At 43.3% G+C, this 15637-nt stretch overlaps 1 protein-coding gene across 20 annotated transcripts in view; it reads right to left on the reverse strand.

The window, feature by feature from the left end:
* The window catches only part of DAB1 (DAB adaptor protein 1), a 430095-nt gene that overhangs the window by 164030 nt on the left and 250428 nt on the right, over positions 1–15637 (reverse strand). For 5 of the 20 annotated variants that reach the window (XR_003498956.3, XM_072041498.1, XM_027463748.3 and 2 more), the window contains exon 1: positions 6073–6492. The exons of 4 other annotated variants lie outside the window; for them this stretch is intronic. The gene's annotated coding sequence lies outside the window, so the exon portion shown is untranslated. Of the gene's footprint in view, positions 1–6072; positions 6499–6711; positions 6974–15637 lie in introns of those variants that run through there. 11 more of the 20 variants (XR_011810853.1, XM_072041488.1, XM_072041497.1 and 8 more) reach the window with 8 other exon arrangements.

Consider the following 15637-nt stretch of genomic DNA (forward strand, 5'->3'; position numbering starts at 1 on the left):
GCGCGTTAGGCTGTTCTCTCTCTGGTGTAGACCACTCAGCACCTAAGACAAGTGTAACCTTATAAAATTTGTTCCACAGCTGGAAAAGAATTAAGGCCTTTCTTATTTTACAGGGACCTAAATCAAGAAGAGTCATCTGGTGCCTGTCAAACCTATTAACTTGCTAATCACTCACCCACTCTAAAGGAGCATTTATGCTCAGCTGTCCCAAAATGAAAAGTGGAGAGGATAAAAAAAAATTTAAAAAATCTCTAACTGGAAAGCCAAAAGGTTTGAAACTCTGCATTTAAAAAGAGCAGAGAGACGCTTTTTAGCAGAAAAGCAACTCTTGTCAGAAGAGATTTAAGCAAAACCTAAAAGATACTGAATAAGCATAAAGGAGCCCTACAGCCAGGATCCCGACTCAGTCTAAAAGCAAAGAACAGTTTTCATGTAACTGTTGCTATGATCTTGAATTTCTGCAGATCCACAGCTTTCTTAAGCTTTCCAAGAATACAGCTGTACAGGTTTAAGAAGTTCTTTTCCAAAACATGAATACACCTAGAGAGATTGTCAGCTGCAGAGTGTATCTTGGGACCTAACACAGATAGACTGATGGGTCCGATTACCTGGAGAATAACTCCAGAAAAGGATTTTAAATATCACGAATTGCTTTAGCAGGCCACAACTACAGTGCCTGGATGTTAATCAGCTCCCAATTAACGTCAAAGCACGCTGGACCCAACAAACAACACTTTCAATACCACTTAGCAGCAGCTCTGCAAAGAAGAAATGCAGCAATCCCCCACAGCAAGCACACCTACCAATATCCCTGCCACACTGATGACAAAGATATTTATCCTGCTTTTTGCTACAAAATGCATTCTGGGTGGATTCCAGCTCCATTTTTAATAATAACAGGAGGACTTGGTAGTGGAGGACTCTTGATTACCCTCAGCACTAAACAATGATACACCCACATTCAGCCACAAATAATTCCAGCAGCCTTAGTATTATGTCTTGATTACCTGCTTTCTCACAACTGTCCTCTAAATGTAATTTTCCAGTAACTACTCAGTGAGGAAAGGCACCTCCTAAAACCGCAGGGACATTGCCTAACATCTAAATCTGAAGATTTTGCAAGACAGCAATATGCCTGCTAAAGAAAAACAAAATGGCAAGCACACATGCATGATAGGATTATTTGATTCAATACAATATAAATTAGGTCAGACTCCTCTTTGGAGAATTCTGTGTCAAGAACTAGGTGGTCCACTAAATTTCTATTCATTTGCCTTCAGGCTTGGGGAATTGCAAAGACTCTCATGAAACTGATATTCTTCTACTCACAAGAGTAATCACTATTTGCTGGGGGAAAAAAAAAAAAAAAAGTTCTCAGTGCACTGAAAATAAAAGCTTGTAGCTTGAAAATAGCTGGAGACTTGAGCAACCTTTGTGAAATAAAAAGAGCAACTAAGAAACCTTTGCATATACGTACATGCAGCCATTCAAAGAGATGCACAAAATTCAAAATAGGAAGAACTGTGAGAGTGCCTTTGTGTACTTAGATGTTTTTAACCTTATACATCCCTTGAAGAAAAGTAATAATTTCTGGATCCTCACTAAACCAGCAGCAATGGAATGACAGGAGAAGTGCTATCCATAGAAAGAGCACAGGATTTCAGACTGGAAACTGCCCCAAGCCTTGTCTGGGGCACTTCTCCTGTGCTTTTTAAAACTTGCTGTGGTCACCATGCTTTCTGATCCCACGAGCGACCTAAGTAAATCTTCACACCTCTAAGGTACCAGCATGAAACTGTGCCAGCTACTTCACATATCCAAGAAGAGGACATGCGAGGTAGTCCTTCAGACATCCCACTGCTCCATGGCAGGTCGGTGAGGACATGCAGTTGAGCTTGAAGAGCTGCTCCTTGGTAGCTGCTTCCCCCACAGCTGGGACGTGACAGCTCACAGCACCTGCACAGCACATGGCTGGTCATCCCAGGTACCAGCTTCACCCCAACACCTCCAGAAGCCACATACAGATTAAGAGATGGAAGCTGAGAGGTCTCTCTGATCTGGTGCTTCGAAATGGCAACTTGGGGCAAATCTGAAACAAACTGTGCAGACCCCACTGCAACCAGCAAGGTCACTGCCACCAGATCCTTGCAGGATTGGTGTGCGCAAAAAATAAGAAAATAGAGAAAACTTTCACTGTAACTGTTGTTACAGTGTTCTTACAATGCCTTACAAGTTCTTACAATGCTCAGTGCTTAAATGATAAAAAGCTTTTTTCCAACAAAGGAATGAGAAGTTTCCATACTTCACAGTTAAAACAAACAATTCCCGCTTATACCTGCAACACTTGAAAATAGGATTAGATACACAGATGACTTGGCACACAATAACATGCCAGCTTTTCTCTAACCAACACTACTGGGTTACTTACTTTTCCTAAGTAGGAACAATTCTGCTGCCTTTAAATAGAAATGGAACATTGATTTGTGGATTAAATTCTTAAAGCAGGGCCATGAAATATAATTCCGTTGGAGCTAGACTGGGCAAAATCTACTATTATGTGCAAAGTACAGAGTTGCAGCTTCTCTATGTGTCAAGCCAAAGTATGAAAATGAAAATATTTAAATCTGATTAATTACTTGGTTTAGAATATATGCTTTTCATTCTACTGTATCAAAATACTCATAATAAAACACTGCTACTGATGAAGTCAAGCACTCCCTTACAAAGGCTGGCAAATTTGCAGAACAGCACTTGAGGTTTAGATTAGTAAAATCCTAATGAATATCTACTCTAATATCCATGTAATTGCATGGAATGCATTTGCAAGTGGTTCAATTAATAAAAAGAAAAAAGAAAAAAAAAAAAGAAAGGAAGAAAAAAAGAAAAAATCTGGCACAACTGAAGTCCAGACTGTGATATTAGTGTCAGTTGAAGAGACTTAAGTGACAACTTGCAATAATGAAGATCTCAGTTTCTTCCCAAGAAAGGAAGAATAGCAGTAGAGTCCTCCAGTTCCTTCCCATGTCACAACACACTTGAGTCACGCACTGTAAGTACCAATGTCAACATATTCAATTACATCACTTTTGTCCCAGACACCAGAACTGTTTTCATATTTTATCCAATGATTGCATTACCAGAAATGCCTGCCTCATCCCGCATGCTATATGAGGAACTGGGTGCCCAGCACAGGCTCCTGAAACGCTCACTTGGATCTCAATATGTAAAGGTTGCTGCTGCTGTGCTCTACGGATTCACAACTCCTTTTAAGAGCTAGCAGCTGGCCAACCCATGCCTCATTTTCCCACCTATAAAAACAGGGTAGTATAAGACTTACTTTATCTCAAAAAAATCCAGTGTGCAGATACATGCTTTAGAGGTAGAACTAATAGTATATGAATGAAGCCACAGAAGGGCTGGTGGCAAGCAGTGCTGAAATAACACCAACTAGCACAGGACATCTGAGAGCAAGTAATTGCCTATTTTTATTCCTAATAATTGGCTGATGAAATGTACTGTGATCCAGAAACTGATTAATTTTGCAAGAATGCTTGGGTAGTGTTTGTAAAAATCAAGTCATTACCTTGACCAAACATTGACTTGCACAGTTAACTTTAACCATCAAGACCTTGACTAAATATTGACTGGGAAAGTTTATTTGAACTATAAAGTCTAGAAAATCTTGGTCCTCTTTACTGGTATTTGCTATCACTTTGAAATGTAAACACAACTGTAAAAATAGAGGTTCTCCCGCCTAACCACTATTTAACCAAGTAGCTTGGCTATTCTTAAATTCAATACAAACATCTTGCAAAATTTGAAATTCTGAGTGTTTAAAAGCAAACAGGCCTGTCAGAACTGGGGATGAGAGGGGAAGGTCAGCCTTCCTGTATTCTGCATCAAGAGAGGGTCTTTCAGTAGGACTGACAAGGAATCACAAGGTTCATGGTTTAAAATTACTTTGGTATGTTTATATAGGGGTCTTCCAACATATGATTGGAAACAGTGCCCTGCCCACAGGACAAAGCAGGCTGACCGCCAGAACAGTGTGTTTGTTCTGGTACCTCTACTTCTGAAGCCCTAGCAGCAGCTACTTCAAGTCAACATCCTCCACTGCTGGTGTCACTTCATCATGTGGGGCCACGGGTCAAAGGACATACACAGACAGGGTCTTTCACTAGCTGAACTAAAAAAAAAAGAAAGAGGAAAAAAAAAAAAGAAAATCAATTTCAATCCTCCTAAGATGAAACCACTGATGTGTGCAGTCACTGAAGTCCCGAAGGTAATCCTACAAGAAAACATGATGGTGTCCTCCATCACTGTGCTGAGATACTGTTAAAGTGCAGCAAAACCGTCAATGAGGTATAGTCCAAGATCAGCAGCTGTATCAAAGCACTCCAAACAATAAATCTGAACTTCTAGACCAACGTGAATAGTGCATTTTAAATGTGTAATAAAACAAAGTGGTGATGACAAGGGGGCCAGGAACGGTGTGCTTTGGGATGGTGTTATGAAAGGGGCTCAGAAATAAACAATGACTGTGAATCCAGCACTAATTCCACCTACAACTCCACTTCAGGAATTTGAGAGTGCATTTTAGCTTAGTGTCTTCACCCCTTTTTATATTTATCAGCTGACTTCGGCACGCTTGATGGAAATTACCTTAAAAGCAAAAATGAAAGATGCAAATTGCCGATACCATTGGAAATATCAAACCAGCTGGTGAAAACTTCCGCTCCCGTTTTGATTTTTGAGGCGAGTGGTAAGGAACAGCCTGATACCGGCACCACAGGGGGTGGGGACGGAGCAGGAACGAACAATAAACAATACGATTGTCACTAGTTTACCACAGCGCTGTGTCTTGCAACGGAAACATACTGTGAAACAGCTTGCAAGACAAGCTTCATCAACGATAAGTAATTTTTATTCCGTTTGAGTGGCTGAAGACAATAAACATGATTAAACGCTTCAGACATGCGTTCGGAATTTAGACAAATGGCAAAGCGTCCCAAGGACTTCGCTTTTAAAACTACTTCGAGGAAAGACCTAAAAAAATCAACTTCGCGAGCTCAAGAAAGCCGAAGTTGGCGGCGGAGCTGAAGGCTGCCTGTTTGCCTGCAGGCTTCAGGAGGCTGCGATTTAGGGCCGAGCTTTTTTGGGTGCTGCTCGGGCGAGCGCTGCCCGCAGCCCCCAGCCCCGGGCACCTCAGGGGACCATCGGGAGCCCCCGGGGCCGGGCAGAGGCGGTTCCCAGCCCCCCTCTCAGGGGCAAACACCCCCGGTTCGCTCCCCCCTGGCTCCCCAGCAGCATTTTTCAGCACCCCGCCGCCAGCCGGGCCCCCCGGGCAGGGTCTCTCCCCTCAGCGAGGCGCCCCCCGGCTCGTCAGGGCGAGCCCGGCCCCGCGGCTCCCGGCGCCATTTCCCCGCCGCTCCTCAGCGCGGCGTCTCCCGCCCCGGCTGCTCCCTCACCGGGAAGGAGGCAGCGCGGAGCTGCCCGGCACAGCCCGGCATAACCCAGCATAGCCCTGCCCGGGCTGCCCACCGGTCCTGACAGCCTGCGGGAGCCGAGGAACGAGGGGGAGACCCCCGGGACGAGCGGGGCACAGCGGCACCGGAGCCGCGGTCGGCGCTCCCCAGCTGGGGGGCGGCAGCGGCTCAAGGCTGAGGCAGCGCGCCCAGCCCGCAGCAACCCGCGGAGCAGCCCCGGAGATCTCTTATTTTTTAAAATTTTATCTCCTTTTTTTTTTCCCGTATTTCACCCTCCAGGGGATGGAGAGTCCGGGCTCGGCAGAGCTCAGCTGCGAGCGGCTGCTTCTGCCCCCGAGACTCGGCTGAAAGGGGAGGAGGGGGGGGAAGCAAGCCGGCAAGTTGCCGCGACTTGAGGGAGATTCCAGCCCCTTCCCCTCCTCGGCGCGGCGAGAACGGACAAATATTAATAACAATAATAATAAAAACTTCCTCCGGAGATCTCCCCTCCCGTCCCCATGCACCCCGTGCCGGTGAGGGGCTCCCCGGCAGCGGGCACCCCGCTCACCCCCGAGCGCTGAGGGGAGAAGGGACGCGGCGCCCTCACCTGCCCCAGCGAGCCCTCTCCTCCTGGCGTTCCTCTGCTCCCCATCGTGGGCGCAGCAGCTGCTGTTATTCCTTAGGATACACATGGCTCGTCCATGCTGAGAGCCGCCTTCCCGCGTCGCCTGCCCTCGCCGGCCCCCGCCAGCGCGGCGCTGAGGCCAGAGGGAGGGGAGAAGGGGAGGCGTGTGGTGGAGGCAAGCTGCTGATGAGGGTCGGTCTCCTCCTCCTCCTCCTCTTTCCCCTCCTTTCCTAAGGCTGGGGGTCTCGGCGCTGTTGGTGGGCAGGGAGAAGGGGGACGGCAGGAGCGGGGAGCTCGCCCCCTACACGCCGCCCGCCCCGGTCTGTCAGTCGGTCTCTGTCAGTCTGCTCCCTGCCCACGCGTGAAACCCGGCCACAAAGCCACCAACGCGGTCTCCCAGCCCTTCCTCGGCTCTCCCTAATCCCACAGCCCCAAGGCTGGGCTGCCCCACGCTGCCCCCCATCGCCCCCCGAGGCGGGGTGGTGGCCCACGGCCCCCGTGGGGCTCCCGAGGCACTGGGGGGGGGCGCAGCCGCCGTCGCCCCCGCTGCTATCGTGGTGTTTTTCTCATGGCTTCTCTCAGTCACCCGTGAAAATTTAATGAGGCATTTAGGGCTGTTACCTTCAGAGTCAATGGAGGAAGCATATTTAGCCTAATGCACTTGCTGCCGAGCCAGTAGGTCTATTGCAGGCGGATCAGAAGTCATGGAGAGACTCTCCTTTCAACACAAAATTCACGACCCATTAAACTTATTCTGTGATAACAGCTTCTTTACAAACGGAGACCCATAGAAAACGGAGGCTGTCATGCACTTCCTGAAAGGATTTACATACAGAAGAGAAGTACATTCGTGAGGTTATTGCAATTTCACTAGTGTTACCTCCAATCAAGGCATAAAAGCAGCTGGGCTCTCGCTGAGGGAAATTACTGAAGTAAAAGCATTTTGTGGCCGTCAGATAGATGCAATTCACCTGCGTGATGGTGCCTCCTCCAGTTGACCGGGAAGAGGGCCCCAGCATGGGGCACCGGCTGGTCAGAAATCAGGAGCGAGATGCAGCACTGGGCACACCAAAACCCAGCTGCTGCCCTGTGCTCCTTGAGACAGCAGTCAAGGAGCGATCGCCAAGATGCTCACGAGGCAGAAAGATGTTGACAGGTTATTTTCCCTCCACCCGACAGGCAGGAGGGCAGAGAGCGCCCATCCAACAGCGGCTGGGCAAACAGATCGATTGAAAGTGCGTGCGGAGATCTGATAACGCTCTCAGATATTTTCCGATTCACCTTCCTCAATTATTCTTTGCATAGCACATTAGGTACTAAGCATAAAAGATATAGTCATCTAATAACCTTTACGACGTAACAAAAATGCATTTCAAAAGTCATACCACATTTATAGAAGCAGTTGGTGGAATGAGACCTGCTATAGAACTGTTTTCTTCAATTCCATTTATTACAGAAATGGAAGGCGGGATTATCAATTGAACCCATTTATTCTAATATGGATAAAAAATTGTAAGTCCTAGTAGTAAACTTAATTGCAGCAATATTTCCCATTGGAAAGGATTTTATCATCTCAAGATGACAGAAGCCTGAAGAAACAAAAAAGCAATAGAAGACACCTTTCCATTAGGAAAAAACAGTATCCTCTAGATGATGTTTGGCTATGCTTGACTATAAGTATTAAGTCCAATAAAATGTTTGTGATCCTCGGTTCTCAAAAGGCATATTGAACTGCTCTATGCCCTTGCCCATTACACTGTAAAATGAAGTTGCATTTACCCCGTTGCTGACCTCCCACTTTTTACAGGAAGGGTGCTGGTTGTTGGCTAACAAGAGAAGGAACTTTCACTAAGTGTAAACTCCATTCCCATTTCTGAAATTTATGGATGCAAGTCACACTTGCTAACAGTATTTTTTAAATCTAAAAGTATGTACTAGCTCACAGCTTGTAATATGAATGCAAATGAACTTGTAATTATACTATGCAATTTCCTACTTAAAAAAAAAACACAACACCGAACAACAAAAAAACACCACCTATGAAAATAGAACAGACCTGAAGAGTAATATGAACTGCAGTTCTTCATTGTGTTCCTTCATTATGCAGGAGTTGCCATAAGCAACCTGCTTTGCTTTCACGTAAAATATTTTTGGGCCATAATTTTGCCATATAGATTCTCACATGAGAACATCTCTATGGTCAGGGTTCTTCCTCTCTACCGAAATACAAGACCAAGAGGCAAAGGAGCAAGAAATTTGGTAGGTCTGCATAGTCTTCTTTTGTCCTCACCTGTGAAGCTTATTTAAACTCAGCATTCCTGTATTCTCCTCTCTGATAATGTACTTTACCATCACAGATGAAGTGATAAACCCCCAACTTTAGACCAAAGATGTTATTTCCTGTAACTACTGACTATCTGCAAAAGTTAAAGGTAGGAACCTAAAAAAGTGGTTCTCTAAGCTATTTTCCGATGCGTTGTGTAGTTTTCCTCTGCAGTACTCGGTCCCTTAGCACCTACCAAAATAACTGAAGGGGAAGTAGTATCACCTTCATAGTTCTTGATTAGATTTGAGCAAATAGAGCAGTGATCATAAGCTATACAATCTTCTGGTACACGTTAGCTGAGGTAGAGATGAGTTCAATACTACAACCAAGAGCATTGTGTACGCTATTGAAAGAATTAGCTCAAAATAGCCCTAAAATACCCATTATCAATACCTACACACCTGGCTTTTAAGTAATTTGTTTTATTATCCAATTCCCAGTGAGATCTGCAGTTGCCTGTAAACCACCTTGCACCAAGAAAGAACACTTACCTGGTGGTCGGAATTCACAAGAGAACTTCCTAACCATGTTATCTGACTCCCTAGGAGAATGGTACTCAAATACCTTCCTGCTTTCATCCTCTGTGTAAGTTAATCAGCATCAAGTAACTCTGATGGAGTTATGGAGCCAAGGATGGAGCTTGTTTCCTCCCAGAGCAGACAAATAAAGAACATTTGCTGAAAGATGGGTCTCCAGAGGTTCCCTTCCTAAAATCTGCTCTGCTGGTGCAAACTCTTAGCATTCTGCCGGGCAAGAATAAAGTTTTCTTTTATTTAATCCACTGTGTTTTGTCCAGCTGCAAGCCTGTGTGTTTATCATGTGAAATGTTAAGATAGCATCCACACCATAAAACTAGTATCAGCCTGCATAATTGGTAAATCACTAGGCCATAAAACCTGTAAGGTTATTGTCAGTGCATGTGTGTAACAACCATTAGTATTAATGAGAATTGGACGTTCTCTGAGATGGAAAACAGGTGCTATTTTCCTAAACTAATTCATGTATCTTGAGTTGTGGTGATTACAAAGGGCTAACAAATAATATTGCAGAGAAATTTTGAGATATGTTAGACAAGGATCTTTAGGTTATGTTTTCAAAGAATCTAGGAATGAAAGGTATTTGTTACACTTCACACTTCACAAAGTGTGATTCTTGCACTGGGTACTAAAATACCTGACAAGAGAATCAGTCATTATTTCTGCTATTAGCATTTCCCTAAGACGCAGAACAATGTGCAGACCATCCTGTGCCAATTGAGTTTTCAAAATGTCAGCTTACTCACAAAGCCACTCTTGGAATTTGCTGGTACATCCTGTAGCCAACAGCAGGATCATCTTGATCACTCTGGAGATACTTTGTGTGAATCGTTCCTGACACAATACCGGCTCCAGTGTAATAAGTTCCTCTAAGGCAATTAGGCACTGACTGGAGATAATACCTGCTGGATTATCAGTAGGTATGGTAGCTGCTCTTACCACTGTAGCCACACAGATAGTTCCTTAGCCACGTAGCAGAGGAATTAGTTGTGATTTGGCATTCATCCTCTATTTTCTCAAATGGAAAGAAACATAATTCTCCATTTCAGCTCTCTGATTCCACTAAAGAACTCCCGTTAGAGCTATTTTCTTAAAGATACCTGCTTGGCTAATGGGTGGCTGAAGAGAGTATGTTGCTCTTGTCCTTCTGAAAGGTCTATGTAGAAAAAAGGCAGTGCTTCACAGAAAATGAGAGGCCCTCTATCTGCTGGCAGTGGCATTTCAGAGGTTATGGTAATTCTTTACTATATAGTGCAATCTAATGAAACAGATGTATTATCCTGAAAAGTCACAGGCATCTGTTAAAAGCCAGCATGGGAACATAATGAAAATGAATTTACATCTTGAAAGATCCAGCCTCTCACTACTGGTTTCTGAAGACGGAGCAGTGCATGTTCCTCCTGTGTTACAGGTCGGTCACTGAAGGAACTCCTCCTTTCATACACCTCAAAAAACTGTGCGTGATCACCTAGTTAGATGCACAAAAAGGTTTCAGGAACCTGGTTCAAATCCCAGCTCTTTCACTGATTAGTTGTGTGACCCTGGATAAGTCAACCTATGCTTTTTCTGTGTCCACCTCCACCACACCTATTTTACAGGTCTACAGTGAGACTTTCTCCGTTTATGCTTGGAAAGACCAAGGAGACACGCAAGAACATTCAACACTACACAGACTTCAAGCATTGCTGTGGATGGGACCCTTCATTTCATCTCGAGTCCCAGGAGGAAAAATGGAAAAAGGATCTTTACATTATATGATCTGCTGGTTCCTGTCTTTCTTCACCACATATACAAAACATTACTGAAATCACCATAATGAAACCTCTTCTCCCAACAGCAAAGGAACAGCCCCAACATACAGGCTACCCCTCTAAAATCAGTCTTCAAGCAAATGGTAGCAAGCGGATGCCCCGTTTGCCAAATAATGGAATTCACAAAGGCACTGCAGATTATGACCATATTATTTCCCAGATGCCCATGAAAGAGCTCGTGATTCTTCAAGTACAGAGATCAACTTTCTTCACAGATCCAAACTGCTTCATATTTCAAACCCTTTTTGGCAAGGTGCATTTCCCTTCACAGCCAATTAACTGCAAACTAATTTAGAATAGGTTTGCTTTTGCAAACATTGTGTCAGATTCCAACTGAGAGTGCGTTGCTAAGAACATGATATACGCACGCATTCTGAGTTTCCATTGTTCTGTCATCCCCTCCAGACATCACTGATGATCCACACACAGAAACCTCCGAATTCAATCTCCTCTCTAGCAAAAGTTCAGGGATGACGAGAATTTCCAGCACCCTTATTTACTGAGAGCCCACATGTTTTGTATTACTTTGGAAAGTGCTAACGATAATTTAAGACGTAAACTGACAGTAAAAGATATCTACTACAGAAAATCTATACCTCCTATGGAAAATCCATCTACATGTGAAAAATACAGATCTGCTTTAAAAAGAATTTTGAAATTTGGTTTTATTCTGAGTTAGGGAGTAAAAGGAGAGTTGAAGATTTAGCGTGAATCTCTCCACTAGGAATTTTTCCCCTTTGTGTCATTCTGTACATTTTGTTGCAATACTTAAACTTCATTTTTGCTTTATATAAATTGAAATCCATGTACAAAATGGAAAGCATGAAGTGAACAACTTAACTAATTCGTTAGATCTTTCTCCCAAGTAAACTTTTAGCAGTTGTGATCCGAATCTTGTAAAGATTTCCATTTTCTGTAGAGGCGCAAGGAGCCCGTGCACATCACTTAGTGGCGATTGCATTCTGCATCAGAGAGAGCCTTGGGTGCCTGCCAGTTCCTGTCTGCAGCTTCCCCCTCCCTGACATCCATTCCTACAGGAAAGGAGCGTGGAAAGGATCCTCAACATGCTGCTGAGATCCCCACCACAGCTTGATCTGGATGTCCCTAAGGGCCCTGTGATGAAAGTGTGTTAAAATGCCTCGCACAGGTTAAAAACAACCAAATCAGGCCTCTGTATTCCCAGGTGATCACATTTGCTTACATGAACATCTGACTGCATACATCAGGTAATTATTAAAAGGCTTTCTAAAGACCAACACAGTGTTGAATACTAACTAAGCATTACTTTGCCCAATTTTCACGTCAAAACTATGCAGCCCATCAGTTAGTTCTCGTAACGTCTTGGTCCTAACATTCAGCAGTTCCTGTTTTCCAAGCTGTGGAAGATTCCCTTCACTCCTCACTCCATCCACACAGCTACACAGCTTGCACTCTGCGCTTCCCCAACAAGAAAGCTTATTGCAGCTTGTTCTTAAGGTGTACTCTATTCTAACAACCAGTCAACACACTTAAATTCTCTGAACTGGGACAATACTGAAACTTCTTTTTCCTAAGCATGCATTTATCTTCATCTTTTTTTATTATTATTATTTCTAGACGTAAGCTTTACAAAGACTTCAGTCTTTGAGGTTCATAAAGATCTTGGCTGTTGTCACGTTCTGTGGTTTTGACAGCAAAAGATCTGCTTGCCATTGTAAAAAGCATTTTTTTTTGTTAAAAAGAGACAGACAAACATGATACTTAGGATTGCGTTCCCCTCAATTTCTGCCAAAATAACAGCTATTCACAAGACAGCAATTGTGTGTAGTGAATGTCCTCAACAAGTAAGGTGGTTTTTCATTTCCTCTTATGTCACATTACATTTTCCTCTTTATATTTTCCTTTAAATATTTAGACAGAGCAGAGAGTTTTAAACGTGTCATTGACACAAATAAATGTTTAAGCAGTCATTCTACCTTGGGTTCAGCTCTTGTCAGATCTGATAAGTTAAATATCACTGCATCTGGTCAGTAATTGGATGGAAGACCTCTGAGGAAAACTCAAGTGCTGAAGTAAGTGGCACTAGTTATTCAATAGGTGTGTTTCTTAACCTCAGACTCATCCTGAAAAATGTCCTCAGCATGGTATTATGTGTGATAGCTGAACAAGGCATTTAGAGTTAATGTGTTATTTCTGGTAGGCTCCAGGAAAAGATTCCTAACAATTTTCTTTGAAACCTGCTCAGCCCATTTCCAAGTGAGTTGAGCCCACTACTACATCAAGCTATTTTTTAAACTATGAAATCAATTCTTAATCGTTCTCCTTTTAAAAATTACAAATTTAACAATCTATTATTTAAATGGTATCTGGTACATTTCTACATTTCTTTGCCTTTACTGCCTACATTACCAACCTTTTCTGGTAGTGTCTCATTACGATTCAAATCAAAGACATTTCCTTTTGCCTCTTCAGAATTAGCATCAGCACTTCCAAGCCCAGATACACTCCTTCAGCAGCTGATTACTCACTGCTTTGCCACGGCTCCTTCGTGATGAGCAGCAGTGGAGCTGCTCTATGGGATCACCCCCAAACCCCACGGGTGCTGCAGGCTGTGGAGCAGGTTGTGCCAAGGACCGAGGACCTAAAAGAAGTGTGGCTGCTTCGCTTAGAAACCCAGGACTCCATGCACATGGCCCTGCAGTCAGCCTCAAGTTCAAATATAAGATCTCTGGGCTCCTGGTACCCTACCACACACCAAGGAGTTATGTACTAGCCCCTGGGATGTCATTTTTCTCATGGTCCAGCAGTGAGGCTGGACACTGGAGCTCCCAATCCCCAGCCACTCTGCACATGAAGGTTTGCAAGAGGTCTGGGGGCACCTCAGCTGTGGACAGCATGCTGCGGTTCATCCAAACACATTTGCCTAAGTTGATGTTTCTGTAGTATATTTCAACACTTGACAAATCACTTCTTTCTGGTGTTTGGTATTTATATTCTTTTCCTCTTCAAGCTTTCCAGGTAGAAATGTAAATTGCAAGTACCAGCTTAGCAACTCAATCCAATAATATAAATCTTGAAATCACAATTTGAATGAAGGATATTTGAAGTACTTTTATTTTGTTATAAATTTATAGATGTCAACTAGATCAGGGCTTCATTTCTAAAGGGGTTTTGCAGTTTACCTGAAAATACAATCATTCACTTGAAAGAGATTATTACATTAGCCTGAGAAAAACCACAGAGGTTTAACAAAATACCTCAAATGCACGTTATTTATTGATACAAGAAAACCATTCAGTGGCACAGTTTAGGTTCCTAAATGTCTATGTCACTTTTTCTTCTTCGTTTTCTTATTTACAGTCAATAGGAAGTTATGACAGAACCAAGACAGAACCTACACAACCCAGTTTTGAAGGCTTCACCCACTGCTACAAAAACATGACATTTTCAAAGATCATTAACAACCTGGATTTTTAAAAGACTGATGGCTGTCATATGCTTAAGGCTCAGTTTGAGACTGTGCAACATACACAGAGAGAAGAGATGACAGTTTTCCAGATCCGTGGTTTATCTGTCATTTCCATAGCAATTCAGATTTTCTACTGAGGTGGTACATCTCCAAATGAGAGTAACACACAGCAAATCAGCAAATACGGCGCCCCCACCATGTCAACCCAATCTGAGGATCAAATTCCAGTTCTAGATGCTAATCAGGCACTATTGCAACTTTAGGAAGGCTTACTTCCACATACATTGTGCATCAAAGCTTTGAATCTGTCTACCTCTAGGAAAAGCGACAGAAACAGCAGCGTCAGTATCCAGAGAAGTTACGTTGAATCAGTAATAAACAGACTGAAAAGAAATCCAAGTTATTGTTAAGCTGAATAACCCAGTCCCTTCTGATTCCTTCATTTCTCATTAACATCTGCCTAAGTATGTCTTCCTTTAAAGTGGAGTTTATTCCCTCAGCATAAAAATAGATTTCAACAAAAGCAGCAAAATGTATGTCAGATTTCAGAGCAAGGAAAAATCCATGTCGTTTAAAAAACAAGGCTTTTGAACCTTTAAGCACGGTAACTCTAGATGTCAAAGGCATCATAGACATGGTCTTTAGCAAGGAATAGAATCTTTCCAAATTTGATTAAATAGATAATGGATTACCAAAGATCTATAGCATTCAACTGAACAGCTACTGTCTGCTGCAATATAAGTGTTTGGGACTGACAAATGTCAATAAATACTACAGCTCAGGAGTGGGTGGTAAGCAAGACTAGATCCATCTGGCCTGTTGATGAGGAAGAAAGAGCGCCGTAAAATTCACAGCATGAGCAGGAACACATATGCAAGGGTGCATAATGGATGAGAAAATGGAAGCGTACAGCTTCCCCGGCCTGATGCCCTTCTGCTACCTTCAGATCTGCAGTTAGGTGCGCTCCAGCCCTGAGCAGCACTGCCTGTATCTGTGTGCTGTGTCATTGCCCACCAGGATGACTAGGATCAGAGGAAGTTAAACTCATGAGAAAATCCACTGAAATTAAACAGTGCCAGTAAACAAAATAAGAATTTGCTAACATTTGTATCCAGGTAGCCATAAATCTGCTTTCCCCACTTGGTCTATCCTATAAACATCTTCCTTTTTTTAATGCAGGGGGAAGGTTACCCACACAGCTGACACAGCTACTTACTGCTTGGCCTCTAAGATAGCCTGGAAAATGAATCCCTCTCTCTACAGAACACTAATTTGCTACACCTTTAGAAGATGATTTTGCATTGAGCTCGGGAAGCAAGTGTTTTGTATGTGCTTTGATGAACCATCAACCATTTCAGACACTATTCAAACTCACCAACAGATTTCAAAATGAAACAAAATCTACCTCTCATCACCTGCACAACAG

The sequence above is a fragment of the Anas platyrhynchos genome, chromosome 8, assembly GCF_047663525.1.
Source record: "Anas platyrhynchos isolate ZD024472 breed Pekin duck chromosome 8, IASCAAS_PekinDuck_T2T, whole genome shotgun sequence".
Taxonomy (NCBI): Eukaryota; Metazoa; Chordata; class Aves; order Anseriformes; family Anatidae; genus Anas; species Anas platyrhynchos.